Below are 20,196 nucleotides of genomic sequence, written 5' to 3'. Positions count from 1 at the left end.
CCTTCAGGGTTATCTTTGGTCTCTTTGTTGGCTCTCTGATTAATGCCCTCCTTGCCTGGTCTGTGAGTTTTAGTGGGCGGCCCTCTCTTGGCAGGTTTGTTGTGGTGCCATATTCTTTCCATTTTTTAATAATGAATTTAAAATGGTGCTCCGTTGGATGTTCAAAGTTTTGGATATTTTTTTAGAACCCAACCCTGATCTGTACTTCTCCACAACTTTGTCCATGACCTGTTTGGAGAGCTCCTTGGTCTTCATGGTGCCGCTTGCTTGGTGGTACGCCTTGCTTAGTGGTGTTGCAGCCTCTGGGGCCTTTCAGAACAGGTGTATATATACTGAGATCATGTGACACTTAGATTGCACACAGGTGAACTTTATTTAACACATTATGTGACTTCTGAAGGTAATTGGTTGCACCAGATCTTATGCAGGGGCTTCATTGCAAAGGGGGTGAATAAATATGCACGCACCACTTTCTGTAAAAAAAAATTCCAGGGGGGCAAGTAATTTTTTTAAATTTCACTTCACCAATTTGGACTATTTTGTGTATGTCCATTACATGAAATCCAATTAAAAATCTATTTAAATGACAGGTTGTAAATGCAACAAAATAGGAAAAACGCCAAGGGAGATGAATACTTTTGCAAGGCACTGTATATAAAAAAGTGCAGTTTGAATGATTTTATGTGTGGTATGATTACTAGTTATTCTATTGCAGATCTGGAAAAACAATCCATCTACTACTATTGTCACTATGCATGGCGGATAGAGGGAAGGATAGACAGTTAGACTGGTAGATTATATTGACCTGTGGTAAAATAAGTGAAGGGAAAAGTGTAGTGCATAAGGGAAGTACCAAAACACCTTGATAGGGGGCGTAAGAAAGCAGATTAGGGAATGTGTCTAAAATTAAAGAAAGTGTATAGTAAAACCTGCAAAATGGTGAATGTAAACCATGGAAAACACACACTTCCCTCCCCTGTGCCAAATTTAAAAAACACACAACCCTCCCCAAAGCAAAAACAAAGTTAGACAACCCTCCCCTATTATGGACCCCTAAGTCATTTGGAGAAAAGAGACTCTCGAAGCATTCAGTGTAACTACAACACATACAGTATCTAACTTTGATAAACCCTGATTCCTCACACAGTGTGCCGAGTAGTGACATTCGTAGTCCAAAAAAAACCCAACAAGCTACAAGACCACCCAAACTCATTTACCTCCCTGGTGATAAAAGAAGTTATGCTGTGGATCACAGCTGATGAAAACATGACATCTAACGTGAGAGTAAAATTCAAAATGGGAGTGACTGCTTTGACACCATATGCGTATAGAAACGCTTTACCAGTACATTTTAGGGATAAAAATCCATAATCGTGGATCCCAATCTCTATCCCCAGAAACCCATGTGGATGTAGAATGTATTTTGTGTAAATATTTGAACACACAGCAGCACATTTCACTGATTAGAGCCTAAGCCTGCCATCTGATTGTCAGGGGCAAATTATTAATGGTTAGGGTTCTCTAGAAGGGCGCCACATCCTCAAAATCAGCCTAGATCTATCTGGCAGTAATATAAGAGGAAATCGGCCCAGATTCTCACAGACAGAGAAACGCTTGGGAAATAAAGAGGTTAAGCGAGTCATTCAATGGTTCAGTTGGGTTCAAACATAACAATTTACTGTATTTTCTGTAGCCAGCAGTGTTGAAAATATGGGAGATTCCCTGACTTTGTTGGCCCTTGGGTAAGAGGAGCAAAACTAAAGGTGGCTCAAGGGAAGGGGAGGGGGGGTAAACTCTTCCGTCAAGCGGCACCTCTGGATTCAACTTGCCCAAGAAAACAAAACGGCTCCGTATGGCCAAGACGCCGAGCACAGACAGACAGCGTCTACCTTCTGTGTATACGGGTGGGCTTGTACACAATACAGCCATACAACTGGCAGAGGGAAGCTCAGTCTGGAAAGAGAATGATACGAGAGTAAAAGGAGGAGGGAATGAGAGAAAGGGATGGAGGAGAGGTGATAAAGGCAGTGAACAGGATCCCCAGTCCTCCCTGTTCTGATGGGACAGGCACAGGCTAAAAAACAATGGGAGAAGCTGCTGGCTCTTGGAGGTTCGGGGTAAATTGTGAAAACACTGATGGATCAGGGTTGGAGGTTGATAAGCTAAAATTTCCTTCCTGAACTGTCTATGATAGAATCAGAATGTCTTTGCCATTTGGTAATATTTTTTGACCATCCCCGAGAGGGAAAGGCTCTCTGGTCAACAAGAGATGATTCACTTGACAGCAGAGCTCAGGGCAAACAGGTGCATGAAATTGCATAACTTGTTTAAGCCAGACAAGATATTTCCCTCACTTTTATCATTCACAAAAACCCTGCCTCTTCAGTCTCTAGTGATTGTTATTTTTAAATCCTTCCCTATCCTCAACAAAAGTTTTCTGACAACGGAGTAATCACATGTAACTGTAACACGTGTCCTCATTTGAGGATAATGTCGTCGGAGGGGATGGCTGCCGTTTTATGGGCTCTTAACCAACCGTGCTATTTTGTTAGATTTTTCTCAATTTTTGTAACTTATTTTGTACATAATGTTGCTGCTACCGTCTCTTCTGACCAAAAAGATTCTTCTGGACATCAGAACAGCGATTATTTACCTTAAATTGGACAAATAATTTTTCTTTAATGAGTTGGACGAGAGGGATTTACTACAGACACCTGAACAGACCCTCATCCCTGTCATTCGCAGGAGAAAGAGACAGCGGTTTTGCGGAAGGAGATTGGGGTGCCTTGTGAGGATCCGGCAACGAATGGTTAACCTGTCTTTGCCATCGGTACTACTGTCCAATGTACAAACGCTGGGTAAGAAATTGGACAAACTAAAAACACGTCAACAAAACAAAGGAGATTATAGTGGACTTCTGGATACAGCAGAGGGGGCACCCCCTATCCACATCGACGGGACAGCAAATGGAGAAGGTGGAAAGTCAGTACAGGTGCATCAAAGCTGGGACCGAGAGACTGAAAAACAGTTTTTATCTCAAGGACATCAGACTGTTAAACAGCCATCACTAACACAAAGAGGCTGTTTCCTACATACAGACTTGAAATCATTGGCCCCTTTAAATAAATTGATCACTAGTCACTTAAATAATGCTACTTGAATAATGTTTACATATCTTGCAATACACATCTCATATGGATTTACTGTATTTTATACCATCTATTGCATCTTGCCTATGCTGTTCTGTCATTGCTCATCCATATATGTATATGTATATATTCTTATTCCATTCATTTACTTAGATTTGTATGTACAGTGGGGCAAAAAAAGTATTTAGTCAGCCACCAATTGTGCAAGTTCTCCCACTTAAGAAGATGAGAGAGGCCTGTAACTTTCATCATAGATACACTTCAACTATGACAGACAAAATGAGAAAAACATTTCCAGAAAATCACATTGTAGGATTTTTAATGAATGTATTTGCATATTATGGTGGAAAATAAGTATTTGGTCAATAACAAAAGTTTCTCAATACTTTGTTATATACCCTTTGTTGGCAATGACAGATGTCAAACGTTTTCTGTAAGTCTTCACAAGGTTTTCATACACTGTTGCTGGTATTTGGCCAATTCCTCCATGCAGATCTCATCTAGAGGAGGGATGTTTTGGGGCTGTTGCTGGGCAACACAGACTTTAAACTCCCTCCAAAGATTTTCTATGGGGTTGAGATCTGCAGACTGGTTAGGCCAATCCAGGACCTTGAAATGCTTCTTACGAAGCCACTCCTTCGTTGCCCGGGCGGTGTGTTTGGGATCATTATCATGCTAAAAGACCCAGCCACGTTTCATCTTCAATGCCTTTGCTGATGGGAGGTTTTCACTCAAAATCTCACGATACATGGCCCCATTCATTCTTTCCTTTACACCAATCAGTCGTCCTGGTCCCTTTGCAGAAAAACAGTCCCAACGCATGATGTTTCCACCCCCATGCTTCACAGTAGGTATGGTGTTCTTTGTCCTCCAAACACGACGAGTTGAGTTTTTACCAAAAAGTTATATTGTGGTTTCATCTGACCACATGACTTTCTCCCAATCTTCTTCTGGATCATCCAAATGCTCTCTAGCAAACTTCAGACGGGCCTGGACATGTACTGGCTTAAGCAGGGGGACACGTCTGGCACTGCAGGATTTGAGTCCCTGGCGGCGTAGTGTGTTACTGATGGTAGGCTTTGTTACTTTGGTCCCAGAGCTCTGCAGGTCATTCACTAAGGCCCACCTGTGTGGTTCTGGGATTGTTGCTCACCGTTGTTGTGATCATTTTGACCCCACGGGGTGAGATCTTGCGTGGAGTCCCAGATCGAGGGAGATTATCAGTGGTCTTGTATGTCTTCCATTTCCTAATAATTGCTCCCACAGTTAATTTCTTCAAACCAAGCTGCTTACCTATTGCAGATTCAGTCTTCAAATCAAATCAAATCAAATTTTATTTGTCACATACACATGGTTAGCAGATGTTAATGCGAGTGTAGCGAAATGCTTGTGCTTCTAGTTCCGACAATGCAGTAATAACGAACAAGTAATCTAACTAACAATTCCAAAAAACTACTGTCTTATACACAGTGTAAGGGGATAAAGAATATGTACGTAAGGATATATGAATGAGTGATGGTACAGAGCAGCATAGGCAAGATACAGTAGATGATATCGAGTACAGTATATACATATGAGATGAGTATGTAAACCAAGTGGCATAGTTAAAGTGGCTAGTGATACATGTATTACATAAGGATGCAGTCGATGATATAGAGTACAGTATCTACGTATGCATATGAGATGAATAATGTAGGGTAAGTAACATTATATAAGGTAGCATTGTTTAAAGTGGCTAGTGATATATTTACATCATTTCCCATCAATTCCCATTATTAAAGTGGCTGGAGTAGAGTCAGTGTCATTGACAGTGTGTTGGCAGTAGCCACTCAATGTTAGTGGTGGCTGTTTAACAGTCTGATGGCCTTGAGATAGAAGCTGTTTTTCAGTCTCTCGGTCCCAGCTTTGATGCACCTGTACTGACCTCGCCTTCTGGATGACAGCGGGGTGAACAGGCAGTGGCTCGGGTGGTTGATGTCCTTGATGATCTTTATGGCCTTCCTGTAGCATCGGGTGGTGTAGGTGTCCTGGAGGGCAGGTAGTTTGCCCCGGTGATGCGTTGTGCAGACCTCACTACCCTCTGGAGAGCCTTACGGTTGAGGGCGGTGCAGTTGCCATACCAGGCGGTGATACAGCCCGCCAGGATGCTCTCGATTGTGCATCTGTAGAAGTTTGTGAGTGCTTTTGGTGACAAGCCGAATTTCTTCAGCCTCCTGAGGTTGAAGAGGCGCTGCTGCGCCTTCCTCACGATGCTGTCTGTGTGAGTGGACCAATTCAGTTTGTCTGTGATGTGTATGCCGAGGAACTTAAAACTTGCTACCCTCTCCACTACTGTTCCATCGATGTGGATGGGGAGTGTTCCCTCTGCTGTTTCCTGAAGTCCACAATCATCTCCTTAGTTTTGTTGACGTTGAGTGTGAGGTTATTTTCCTGACACCACACTCCGAGGGCCCTCACCTCCTCCCTGTAGGCCGTCTCGTCGTTGTTGGTAATCAAGCCTACCACTGTTGTGTCGTCCGCAAACTTGATGATTGAGTTGGAGGCGTGCGTGGCCACGCAGTCGTGGGTGAACAGGGAGTACAGGAGAGGGCTCAGAACGCACCCTTGTGGGGCCCCAGTGTTGAGGATCAGCGGGGTGGAGATGTTGTTGCCTACCCTCACCACCTGGGGGCGGCCCGTCAGGAAGTCCAGTACCCAGTTGCACAGGGCGGGGTCGAGACCCAGGGTCTCGAGCTTGATGACGAGCTTGGAGGGTACTATGGTGTTGAATGCCGAGCTGTAGTCGATGAACAGCATTCTCACATAGGTATTCCTCTTCCCAGCCTGGTGCAGGTCTACAATTTTGTTTCTGGTGTCCTTTGACAGCTCTTTGGTCTTGGCCATAGTGGAGTTTGGAGTGTGACTGTTTGAGGTTGTGGACAGGTGTCTTTTATACTGACAACAAGTTCAAACAGGTGCCATTACTACAGGTAACGAGTGGAGGACAGAGGAGCCTCTTAAAGAAGAAGTTACAGGTCTGTGAGAGCCAGATATCTTGCTTGTTTGTAGGTGAACAAATACTTATTTCCCACCATAATTTGCAAATAAATTCATTAAAAGTCCTACAATGTGATTTTCTGGATTTTTTTCTTCTCATTTTGTCTGTCATAGTTGAAGTGCACCTATGATGAAATTTACAGGCCTTTCTCATCTTTTTAAGTGGGAGAACTTGCACAATTGGTGGCTGACTAAATACTTTTTTGCCCTACTGTATAAGGTAGTTGTTGTGGAATTGTTAGATTACATGTTAGATATTGCTGTACTGTTGGAACTATAAGCACAAGCACAATTACACTAGATACTAAGTGTTACTTTTGATTTTGACCCCCCTTTGTTCCGGGACACATAATTACATTTCTGTTAATCCATGGCTTCTGGTTGGGGTATGTACGTACAGTCACTGTGGGGACGACGACATCGATTAACTTATTGATAAAGCCAGTGACTCAGTCAATAAAAAAGTGGTCAGATGAAACAGATGTTAAGCTAAAGGACAGTTTTGCTAGCACTGGAATATGTTCCAAGATTCTTCCCATGGTATTGAGGAGTACACCACATCAGTCACTGGCTTCATTAATAAGCGCATTGATGATATTGTCCCCACAGTGACAGTACGTACATACCCCAACCAGAAGCCATCAATTACAGGCAACGTCCACATAGAGCTAAAGGGTAGAGCTGCTGCTTTCAAGGAGCGGGACTAACCCGGAAGCTTAAAAGAAATCCCGCTATGCCCTCTGACAAACCATCAACCAGGCAAAGCGTCAGGGCCCCTCAGGGGTGCGTGCTCAGTCCCTTCCTGATCTCACTCATGACTGCACAGCCAGGCACGACTCCAAAAACCATCATTAAGTTTGTTGATCACCAACAACAACGAGACAGCCTATAGGGAGGAGGTCATATACCTGCCCGTGTGGTGCAGGGACAAGAAGCCTCTCCCTCAATCAAGACAGTCGTGAAGAGGCCACAACAAAACCTATTCCCCCTCAGGAGACTGACAAGATTTGGCATGGGTCCTCAGATCCTCAAAAGGTTATCCAGCTGCACCATCGAGAGCATCTTGACGGGTTGCATCACCGCCTGGTATGGCAACTGCTCGGCCTCCGAATGCAAGGCACTACAGAGGATAGTGTGTATGGCCCAGTACATCACCGGGGACAAGCTTCCTGCCATCCAGGACCTCTATACCAGGCGGTGTCAGTGGAAGGCCTTAAAAATTGTCTAAGACTCTAGCCACCCTAGTCATAGACTGTTCTCTCTGCTACCCCATGGCAAGGGTACCGGAGCGCCAAGTCTAGGTCCAAGAGGCTTTTAAACAGTTTCAACCCCTAAGCCATAATACTCCTGAACATCTAATCAAATGGCTACCCAGACTTTTTGCATTGCACCCCCCTTTACGCTGCTGCTACTCTCTGTTATTATCTATGCATAGTCACTTTAATAACTCTACCTACATGTACATATTACCTCAATTACCTTGACAACCGGTGCCCCAGCACCTTCACTCTGTACCGGTACACCCTGTATATAGCCTCCCTATTGATATTTTACTGCTGCTCTTTAATTATTTGTTACTATTATTACTTATTTTGGGTGGTATTTTTCTTAAAACTGCATTGTTGGTTAAGGGCTTGCAAGTAAGCATTTCACTGTAAGGTTGTATTTGGCGCATGTGACAAATAACATTGGATTTGATGAAAGACATGTTTTTTAGACTGCCTGAACCTAAGCTTGTGTGGAATACATTTAAAAAAATATTTGTGACAATATAAATCTACATTAGTGGTGGAGACCAAATTCTGACAGGCTAAACACACTGGCTATTTTGGTTGTAATTTTTGGTTGTCATAACCTCAGTCACACATTGTTGTGTGTGAGCATATGTGCATTGGTTAAGAGCAAAAGACCATGTCACACTAAGACCCCGGTGTGTATTGGAGTGTGTGAAAGAGCGAGACTACAAGAAAAGGAACCACGGAGGAGAGGACCCTCCTGTAATTGAGCCTGTCAAGCTGCTATGGTGGTCTCTGATTATATGAAGTAAAGATCCGTTCACACGGACAAATACCCGATTATCCTCTCGGTCACTTTCCTTCCACTGTCATCCCTCAACAGAGCTTTGACACACTATAAGACAATAAGAACAAATGAATTACGAGAACAGTATATTCCATCCACCTGGGTTTTACATTTACTGTACTTTAACATGTAAGGAGGCATGTTGTTGTATAGTTCAAGTCCGTGGAAAGGTTCACCCAAAATTATTTAGATTTACAGGGCATAATAAAATCAGTCATTACTGTAGTCAAAACAAACAACATTTTCCGAGACACTCAATGCAGGTGAGCACATGAACATCATTTGGAGATTAAGGACCCAATCAGAAACCTCTTTTAACGGACCTCCAAACATCACATGAAAGACATTTATTTTATTTGTAATATCAGCGTCTTCCTGCATTTGGAAGTACTAGTGGTTAGAGTGTTGGACTAGTAACCGGAAGGTTGCAAGTTCAAAACCCCGAGCTGACAAGGTACAAATCTGTCGTTCTGCCCCTGAACAGACAGCTATACCCACTGTTCCTAGGCCGTCATTGAAAATAAGAATTTGTTCTTAACTGACTTGCCTAGATAAATAAAGGTAAAATAAAATAAAATAAATGAATCCACACCGAAGAGAGAGGGCGTTTGGGTTAACACTGTTTCTGATTAGCAGGTGGGTAGCCATGTTGCTCAGAGGAGTCTGTAATATTTACATCATTATGTCTGATCCTAAGCTTGTCATTGAAACATACACATAACACTTACATGGCTGATGTGCTTTGATTTTAGTGTTGGTTTTGTGGCAGTACAATCAAACGATCCTCTGGGCTTGTGATCGAGTCTGGAATGGTACTTTTTATGTCATGGGGCAAAGTCTGTAGCAAAATCACATTTAAAAAGTCATCTAATGGCCATAATGAAACAAAATGGATCTAAATGTTAAGTAATAGCAAAGAGCAACTTTTCATGCAATAATTGTTCTGACTGTCTCGGGGTAGTCTGAGTGAGGAGGGGAAAACTAGCTATTATTGGCAGAGAGGTTTGGAACTCTCTTTCTTATTGGTCTATTAACTAACTTAGCACCTGGTGATGTCATCAGGCAGGCAAAAACTCCATCTGACCAAAACAGGATGAAAGTTCAGGGACTTTTCAAACAGCTAATACACTAAAAGGGCATTATCATTATTTGCATAATTTCACAGTATTATTCCAACCACATAGTGTGGCAAAATACATATTCAGTCCTTTTGGAAAGTATTCAGAGCCCTTAACTTTTTCCACATTTTGTGATGTTACAGCCTGTTACAGCCTAGCAAAGGGCCCTACCCTTTGCTATTAGACTCGAAATTGAGCTTCGGTGCATCCTGTTTCCAATGATTATCCTTGACATGTTTCGACAACTTATTTGGAGCCCAGCTGGGGTAAATTCAATTGGTTGGACATGATTTGGAAAGGCATTGTCCGAGCAAAAACCGAGCCATGAGGTTGAAATAATTGTCCGTAGAGCTCAGAGACAGGATTGACTCGAGGCACAGATCTGGAGAAGGGTACCAAAACATTTCTGCAGCATTGAAGGTCCCCAAGAACACAATGGCCCTCATCATTCTTAAATGGAAGAGTTTGGAACCACCAAGTCTCTTCCTAGAGCTGGTCAGAAGCTGGTCAGGGAGGTGACCAAGAACCCAATGCTCACTTTGACAGAGATACAGAGTTCCTCTGTGGAGATGGGAGAACCTTCCAGAACCTTCTTCAAAGTAGCCACGCTTTGCCTTGATGACAGCCTTGCAAAATCTTGGCATTCTCTCAACCAGCTTCACCTGGAATGCTTTTCTAACAGTCTTGAAGGAGTTCCCACATATGCTGGGCACTTGTTGGCTGCTTTTCCTTTCACTCTGCAGTCCAACTCATCCCAAAGCATCTCAATTGGGTTGAGGTTGGGTGATTGTAGAGGCCAAGTCATCTGATGCAGCACTCCATCACTCTCCTTCTTGGTCTAATAGCCCTTACACAGCTTGGAGTTGTGTTTTGGGTCATTGTCCTGTTGAAAAACAAATGATAGTGGGACTAAGGGCAAACCAGATGGGATGGTGTATCGCTGCAGAATGCTGTGGTGACCATGCTGGTTAAGTATGACTTGAACTCTAAATAAATCACTGACAGTGTCACCAGCAAAGCACCCCACACCATCACACCTCCTCCTCCATTTTTCACGTTGGGAACCACACGTGGAGATCATCCGTTCACCTACTCTGCGTATCACAAAGACACAATGGTTGGAACAAAAAATCTCAAATTTGGACTCATCAGACCGAAGGACAGATTTCCACCAGTCTAATGTCCATTGCTTGTGTTTCTTGGCCCAAGCAAGTCTTCTTATTGGTGTCCTTTAGTTGTGGTTTCTTTGCAGTAATTCGACCATGAAGGCCTGATTCACGCAGTCTTGATGTTGAGATGTGTCTGTTACTTGAACTCTGTAAATCATTTATTTGGGCTGCAATTTGAGGCTGGTAACTCTACTGAACTTATCCTCTGCAGCTGATGTAACTCTGGGTCTTCGTTTCCTCCTGCGGTCCTCATGAGAGCCAGTTTCATCATAGCGCTTGATGGTTTTTGCGACTGCACTTGAAGAAACGTTCAAAATACTTGAAACGTTCCATATTGACTGACCTTCATGTCTTAAAGTGATGATGGACTGTTGTTTCTCTTTGCTTATTTGAGCTGTTCTTGACATAATATGGACTTGGTCTTTTACCAAATAGGGCTATCTTCTGTATACCACCCCTACCTTGTCATAACACAACTGATTGGCTCAAACTCATTAAGGAACACAATTCCACAAATGAACTTTTAACAAGGCACACCTGTTAATTGAAATGCATTCCAGGTAACTACCTCATGAAGCTGGTTGAGAGAATGCCAAGAGTGTGCAAAGCTGTCATCAAGGCAAAGGATGGCTACTTTGAAGAATCTGAAATATAAAATATATTAGGATTTGTTTAACACTTTTTTGGTTACTACATGTTATTTCAAAGTTTTGATGTCTTCACTATTATTCCACAATGTAGAAAAAAGTAAAAAATTAAGAAAAACCCTTGAATGAGTAGGTGTATCCAAACTTTTGACTGGTACTCTATATATATTTGTTGCTGCTTGACTAAAACTATCTTGGTTGACCAACAGCCTAACGACTAAACAATCGACCAGTCAACTAATTGGGGTCAGCCTGAAAACAGCTACACGACCAACAGCATGGTTAAGCAAGGTATTGATTCCGACATTTTTGGACTACAAAACAACTTTTGATTTAGAAGCACATCTAATCAGCTGTGCTGAATCTAATACAGTGACAACTAAAAGATACCCCAAAATATATTTAGTCCAATCAATGTAAACTAAATATAATGTGGCAGTCCATTGTACTGATTTCTTTGTGTGTGTGTGTGCCTGCAAGTAGAAAAAACATGTCACGACTTCTACCGAAGGTAACTCCTCTCCCTGTTCGGGCGGCGCTCGGCGTCGCCGGTCTACTAGCCACTACCGATCCCTTTTTCTTTTTCTGGTTGTTTTGTCTGTGTTCCTTTTCACACCTGGTTTCAATTGCTTTGATTTCTGTGGGTATATAGGGCACCTGTTACCTGCCGTAATTCGTGCAGGATTAGACTTGTGTGTATTGCGCTCGATTGTATTTGATGTTTGTTGTTTTTTCACTATTACGCACGTGTATGTAAAGTGTCGGAACTGTGTTTGTTCCTCCGTGCGTTTGCACGAGTTTCTGAGTATTCGAGAGCGTAGTTTTGGGATTTTTGTCTGTGCCGTTTTGTATTGGTGGACTATATTATTAAACACGCTTCTCAGACATCGCTGCTCTCCTGCGCCTGACTCCTACACCTCTCACCAAGACGCATGTTATCACAAAACATGCCATCCTCCACTCTTTCATGTTCCCTAAAGCATTTATGACTCTTTCACGTTTGAGTTTTGTTGTCCTAGGTTACCTGGCTAAAATACTTGCTCGCTAGCCTAACTTCCTTTCATAGGCAACGATATGCCAGGCCAGCTAGCTAAGCATACTGCATCTAGCTGCATGTTGAACTTCCATCCTTTCAGACCAGGGGCACCGTTTATGAATTTATGGTTGGATCAGAATCACCATTATAACCATTGGCCAGTAAGGAGAATTAAGTAAAACCAAGTCGAAATCCCTATCTCCTTCCATGGCGAATTTAGCAAAGGGACCATTTTAGCTAGCAAGCTAGCCACCGGAGGACAACACAACGAAATGCAACATCTCAAGTTTTTTCAGTCAATAATGATGTTTGTCTTATGATGTGATTGGTCTGAAGCCAAATCCAAACGGGCTTCCCTTGACACGTTTTTTTGTTGTTGTGCCAGGACCATTCACAGCTGACCTCACTCAGTTTAGCTCAATGCTGATTGGCTATTATTTTTTAAACATTTTAAAAACATTTTATCAAGGGATGCCAAATGCTCACTGGCTTCCCTTGCATTCAATGCTACGGGCAGCAATAATCTCATACTCTTTCTGACCAGCCAGCACCAGATAGATACACTACACATACAGAGACAGAAGGGTGCTGTTTCGTTTGCTCAGATGCTTTCTCTGCTGATATACATTCTAACGTCTTGCGAATTTAAGGACATTTATGAAACAGAGAGACAAAAGATAAATTATTCAATGTTTTTTTCTTTTTTTCTGGGTCAATCTTTTGGCGAAGCCTGGCTTCCATTGGCAACCATGAATACACGCAACTGGAAATATATGAGCCAAATAAAAAAAATGTTAGCTTCACTGTCCAAATACATATGGAGGGGAGTGTATATCCATGAGAAGCCTTTTGACTTCTGCCACCAAAATAATTCTCATGGATCATGTTATGCTCGTAATCCACAATAATTTCTCAAATTCCTGTGGCTTGACTGTGGACAGAGCAAAACTCTGTGGTCAAGTCAGATTAAGTCTAAGTGAGAACAGAATGCTGTCTGAGCGGTATGTCTTCGTTTGTCTCTGCACATAAACATAGAAGGCCTCCGGAAAGCCTGCCCTTCATATCTGGCAAACTCACAGCAAAGCATCAATCTTTCAGAGAAAACGGTTTCACACTCACTCATTCTCTCACACAATTGCACGCACACACAACCAGTATCGACCAGCCCCAAAAAACACACGCAGAAACACACGCACACGACCTTATTATTTGTGCCGCATCCTGGCTCAAGTCAATAGCCCATTTAATGGATTGATTGAGCAAGGGATGGTGAGGCGGTTTGTGGAGGTGAGGTGAGGACAGGAGATGAAAATGACCCAGATACGGTTCAGAGCTCTGTTTGAAACTATAGCTCAATGTCGCTCCCCTGAAGTTTCCTCCTCCTTGTCTGACCTCACCGGAGGATAACCATGTTTTGAAATTCTTTCATATTTCACCTGCCTGTAAAAAAAAGTGGACACCGCTGCCATTCCCTGTATAGAGAAGCTCCCAGAGTTGAAAGTTAAGTCAAGTCTATCACCAGGAGAGAGCTTTGATGTACCATGAATGGATGACCTTTTTGAATGAATGTATGCTGAGAGGTTTATCCTCATATAAACCATGCCTTTTTGGACAAAAGGGTGTTCGCGGACAGCCTGGGTCTGGTATGACGCTCGACTTTGGGAGTATTGTGTCACAGGTGGACACACTGTCAGTCACCGACTCCCTGTGAATGAAGGGCCCCTCGGGCAGGAGCTGTCCCCTCACGTCGAGACCTGCTTCACTCAGTTGGCTCTGGGTGACACACTCACGCTTTGTTTCACATTTGCATTAGCTGATCCTGCCCGCGTTCACGATATGTTACAAAATACTACAAGTCCGGTGCACAGATCAATCAAACATAACTAATTGCTGGATATTGTACCAGATGTAAGATCTGATTTTGATTCAGATATAGTGGAGATACATTTCTGTTATATCTTTTGAAGTGCCATTAACGATAATTGAATAACGACTTCAGAAATCTCCAGGATCAGTTGGAGTGCAACCAGAGGGCCTGGAGGGAAGATCGGTTGTTGGCAGTCGAGTCGAGACCCACATCTGTTGCACAGCACACAGTTTGATGAAAAAGAACTGCACCTAGAGCGAAGGCTAAATGCTATATCAGGAGTGCCTAATATTTAAGGCCGTGGATAAATTCCCCAAACTTTTACTTTTATCGCATAGCCCTCCCTCGGTTTCGGCAATGCCCCAAGAAAACCCAGTGTGGGGAACTATAGCGCTGCACTACGTGCTTCCCCGGGCTCGCTCTTTGAAATTGAGTGTGTGCTTGTGGTTAAGGATTAAAGGAAAAGGCTGTCCCAACAGCATTATATTATGGTTTGCTATTCACTTGAACTCAAAAGTTACAATGTGAGAAGTGTTCAACGTCATGAATACATTTAGAATTTTTACGAGCTTACTGGTATATTGCCAAGACTGCTCTGCTGCCACTTCCATTTGGAGTGAGGAATTATCTTGGAATAACAGAACGGCAACACTAGAACACCCACTGATATCAAACTGGTTGTCTGGTGAAAATTGTGCCTCAGTCGCAGGATATCTGGTGACTCACTGTGTGGTCTATGCAATTGTGGCTATTAATCTCTGTGTTTCTCTACCCAAACAAAGAGGATAGGGGGTCTGGTCAGAAGTAGGAGAAGGTGACATTCTTTGGAGTGACCGATATCGAACAAAGGGCTGCCACACCAATGCCATTCAATCAAGCTACCCAGGCTACCTAGGGCCCAGGAAACAAATGTCATGTGGCCAACAAAGCACGAAGCCAGATAACGCAATTTGATAATTAGAGCATGAACTTTCCCAAGTCCTCAGACTCCATTTGAAGTAAACAGCCGGCCTCTCAGGCCGAGGCAGAGAATGTAACAACAGTAGATATGATAACACCGGTTAATGTATTAATTAAAAACAAGTTATTACTCACCTGATAATGTAATAACCACCGGTTAATGTAATAACATATTATGTGCATGTGTGGTCATGTGTGCTTATTGTAATAAAGTATTGCATTAAACGTTCAACATTTTATTACGTTAACCGGCAAGTTAATACATTAACAGGTTTAATTACATAAAAAAATCTAAAAGTTATTACAGTACAAGTCAAAAGTTTGGACACACCTACTCATTCAAGGATTTTTCTTTATTTTTACTATTTTCTACATTGTAGAATAATATATGTAATAATAATATATGGAATCATGTTTTAACTAAAAAAGTGTTAAACAAAATAGAGAGAGAGAGAGAGAGAGAGAGGAGAGAGAGATACACATGGCTCTGGCGGGGAGACTGACCACACTTCTGTCACTGTTTGCTCAGGGCCTCGTTTCAATGTTGCTGTCCGCATGGAGGAGCTTGTGACAGGGGAGCCTCTGTTCTTGCTCTGAAAATAGATCCAGACCCTCCACTTCTTTTCTTGTCCTGTCCCGTCGTTCTGGGGGCCTCTGATTGTTCCTCTCTCAATGGGTGTCTGCCTCAGTGCCCACACCATGGCAAAGCTCTCCACCAACCAACGCAGAGAGAGATGATTATGATAAAAAGCAGTTAAGGTCTTGGGGCAGGTAGGTAGCATAGTGTCTTGTGCATTCACCGTTCCCGTCGTCTATGGCTTCTCTATAGTAGGACTCAAGAGATGAAGTTTGAGCTCCGTTGCCACTGGACTCCGTAGTAGGTAGCTAGGTAAGCTACTCCACTCCTACCAAGTAAGTTACACAATATTGAGTAACTTATTGTAAAGCATTGCCCTCAAGTGTATACTTAAATGACCTCTTCAAAGTCATTCCCTCCATTTACATCCTCCAATGCCCCCAGCTACCACAATAACATAATGTGCAGATGTAGGATCTTAATTTGATCACCCTGTTGCAGGAGAACTTTCCTGCAATGCAGGACATTTAAAACTTGTAGTGTATTTGAGATTTAAAAAGGCTTCTGAAGTTTGTAATTCAACATTGAAATTGTACACTTGATTTTCCCTTCCAGAAAATGAATCTACCCCTATACAAATGACCATTAATTCTGATCCACATAATATTTCACATTTGCTGTTGCTGCATGATTATGTTCCTTCTGCAGCAAGCTGGCTAAAATGAATCCTACATCTGTACAGTCAAAATATGCAGGTGTGTCTGCTTGAACTCAGAGGTACGCGAGGAGAAGTGGTGCATCGTCTGGTCACAGAACGTTGTCTGTGTGGTGCCACTGAGTGATAGGACATTGACCTGACGGGACCTGTGAGTAGGCGAGTTGGCCTCAGTCTCTCAGAGCAGACTGATCAGATCCCATGGGATGCGGAAGGCACACGTGCCAGGCTTCTAAGTGCTCGTGGCTCGTGTAAGATTCATCCCCCAGATCGCAAACATTAAGGACAGAGAGAGTGTGGCTTAGTCTGAAGATGACTACAAGGACAGATGGGAAACTGCAGTATATAGGTTTGGAATATGCCAAGAAACACATACACATTTAACACTTCATTTTTAGGATCTGTAACTTAGTTATGAATACTTCACTGTCGTCGTTCAATAATTGATTGAATATAATTTATTCATCTAAACATAACTGTGCTCTTTCTTCCATTACACATGGTTAAAATGTCATTATGACAATGTACTGTGGTGCACTGTGGCATTATCGTTCTTGTTGTTGAAATATAGCTCAGTGGATCGGAGGCAAAATTTAAAAAAAAATCATTATGAAAGGGTCACGAGGCAAAAATAAAAACCACATTATTGTTGTTTTATGTTTTACAGATACCAAATAGTTACATTGCTATTCTAATGCAGCAACACTTCACAAGTCTATTTATTGATAACTGATTTCAACCCACTCTCTACATGGTTTGATTTTTCCATCAACCCTTTAAAGCCACAACATCAATATGAAGCCACAACATGCCTTTACACATCAATACTTAGAGGAGAGCATTGAAGTGCCACCAAGCTTCACAAAACACACTAGCCTAAATGATATCTCAAGATGTTTTCCTTCAGTCAAACCCCCCTAATTTTCAAATTAAACTTTTCAGATTATACCTCTTGTGATTTACACCTGTAAAACACAGCCCTGCAAAAAGCTGGATGCAATGTTGCAACAACCAAACTAACAACTGTACACGATCAACATAATTTGACAAACCAATACCATTTCCACTGGCCACCGAAATGTTTTAATTTTGGTTAAAATGTGGGATTTTATTGTATTGTGATTCCTGTAGTCTGGATGATATTATATTAATAAATAAAGATATTAAAAAACAATCCCAGTGTTGAGGATGGTCCACAGGGCGCCACAGGCAGCTCGAAGAGGGATTCCCTCAGACGTGCATCCAGCTCTTCTCCAACCAATCAGACTAACCAACCAATCAGATGAAGGGAGGAATGCCAGCCAGGTCATTCGGAGTGGGAACGTGCCACCACACCTCCCAGTCTTCTCCCTGCCACTGGATGGACACACTTCATAGGACAATTTTATGGCTCCGATTTCTCATATTCATTCCTGTCGTTTGTTTCAGTTTTCCAAATGGTGGCTCTGGACCCACTGGTGTGTCTGCAATTCATCTTGGGTCAATTCTAAGTTTTAACAACCCTCTTTTGCTAGGTCACAGAAAAATCTAAAATGTAGGTTTGTACCAACACAATACGTCCGTCACTTTTTTGCTATTTGACGGAATCTTTACTTGTTGCTGAATCTATTAGTGTTGTGAGGTTACTACATTTACCTCATCTCAAGTCTTCTCTCATTTCTCTCTGGTGCATTGTTATGCATAAACAACATGACACAACACCATTATTCATTGACAACCCTCAACCAACCTCCTGGGAAGTTCCCTTTCCTGCACACTTTGTTTTTGTCATGAGTAGACTTGTGTTGTTTGGTGTGTTCTATTAGTCATAACAAAAAGAGACAACCCTTCTCCTCAGACTCCTTTATCAGTGCATGACTGTTGAGATCCTCATCATTAACAATTTTATGATTTGGTGTCCAGAAACAACATCATTAATTGAGGAGAAGTCTTAAAGCAAGGGACTTGGTGGTCCCTAGTCATCATAAGCCACAGTAGGGAGGTAGCCCTTTTAGGGGCTGTTCTGAGGTTCACGGGGACAGATGTACCGAACGTGATTGGCGGAGGTTACGGTTACCATTCGATTAAGCGAGGGCATGGATGGGCAGCCGATCAAAGAGGGCCGAGACAGGCCACAGATATGTTGTCCAGAGCTCTCTGGAAGTTGTGACCGTCTCTGGCACCACCACCAGTGTCAGCCTTAATTGGACTCTGCATTCTTTCCTGCTGCTCATGCCAAATTATGACCCTGGGAAAGTTTGCATAAGTGCAAGGGTGAAAGTAAACCGGAATGGTCCGGTCCGGCACCTGGCAAAATAAATAGTGGCGGTACGGCGTACTTGTAAAATGTGTGCCTATCACAATAATTACAACAAATGGCAAGTAAACTAAAGGCAGTTACACCATTATTTAAAATTGCCGTATGTCAGCTGCATGAAAATTTGCAAATTGACTTGAAAATGGGTGGTATTATCCTCCAAATTGCATTGTGGTTCAATGAGAACACTAATATCCCCTGGGTAAAAACTGGTTGAATCAACATTGTTTTCATGACATTTCAACCCAAAAAAATCTATGTGATGATGTTGAATCAACGTGGAAAACTGATTGGATTAGCAAAAAGTAATGAACGTACGGAAATGTAATATTTTTAACTTAAATCCAATGACAGGGTGAAATTGTTGGTTGATTTCACGTTAGTTGATAACTCAACCAAATGTAAATCAAAACTAGACAAACTTTTGCCATGGCGGAGATGTGCATCAATTCTGGCTACAAGTGTAGTGGGCCAAATGACAATGACCAAATGCCATTACTCTTTTATAGATGTCCATTTCCATTCATCAAGTTGTGCTGTTTGGATGCTGGAATTATTTTGTTAGTGGCCAAATGTGCGCAGTTAGCCAATAGGAGAGCCTTTTGAAGTGATTATTTGTCAGTCAGATGAAAACATCATGACTGATTTTTTTTTAACCTTTAATTAAGTAGGCAAGTCAGCTAAGGGCCTAGGAACAGGGGTTATCTGCCTTGTTCAGGGGCAGAATGACAGATTTTTACCTTGTCAGCTCATGGACTTGATCTTGCAACCTTTTGGTTACTAGTCAAACGCTCAAACCACTAGGCTACGCTGCCACCACAGTGTAGTTGTGTTTGTCACATTAAAAAGATAACACATAATAACAGTTATACGACAGATCTTTACTAGGCCTAATAGACCACAGAGATCATTCTAAATTAACAGGGATTCTATGTAATTCCATGATTAGACCCACTGAAAAATGTACAAAACATAGAAGCCTTGTACCGGAAAGAACGTAAATCTGCTTCACCCCTGCAAAAGTGTCACACAAAATCTATAACTGTCGATGCATCTGCATGGCCATAAAATAATAAAATAATCAAAAGCATAAATGTCCTTGTTACAGCCAATATTCTGCATTGCAACCTTTTCCTTTTACACGTCACTGAGCAGTTGCACCCATTCTGATTGCAGCTCCATTGGGAAAAAGCTGCATCCGCAAGAGCACAGGGGACCTCTATGGACAGGAAGACAGATTGCATCTAAATATCGACTATGTTTCAAAGAAAACAACCAGTTCAGTCACTTCCCATTTACCAGCAGAGTGGATCAGAATATGGGACACGGACCAGCAGTGGTTAAAATTGCATAATTACATTGTCTAAGAAAAACAATGGGATAGCGATACTTTGATTTAGAATGTATTTGATCCTGAGGGATGATAAACAAGTTGAATAATGTATTGACTACCAAGAGGAGAAGTCATTTATCCAGTCATATTGTAGCCTACACTCTTAGAAAAAAGGGTTCCAAAAGGGTTCTTTCGCTGTCCACATAAAATA

At 42.2% G+C, this 20,196-nt stretch overlaps 1 protein-coding gene across 2 annotated transcripts in view; it reads right to left on the bottom strand.

The window, feature by feature from the left end:
* The window catches only part of sugct (succinyl-CoA:glutarate-CoA transferase), a 179,258-nt gene that overhangs the window by 49,842 nt on the left and 109,220 nt on the right, over positions 1-20,196 (bottom strand). The gene's annotated exons all lie outside the window — the stretch shown is intronic.

This window comes from Oncorhynchus tshawytscha, linkage group LG29 (assembly GCF_018296145.1).
Source record: "Oncorhynchus tshawytscha isolate Ot180627B linkage group LG29, Otsh_v2.0, whole genome shotgun sequence".
In the NCBI taxonomy this organism is placed as follows: domain Eukaryota; kingdom Metazoa; phylum Chordata; class Actinopteri; order Salmoniformes; family Salmonidae; genus Oncorhynchus; species Oncorhynchus tshawytscha.
This window is presented reverse-complemented; position numbering and strand designations above follow the sequence as displayed.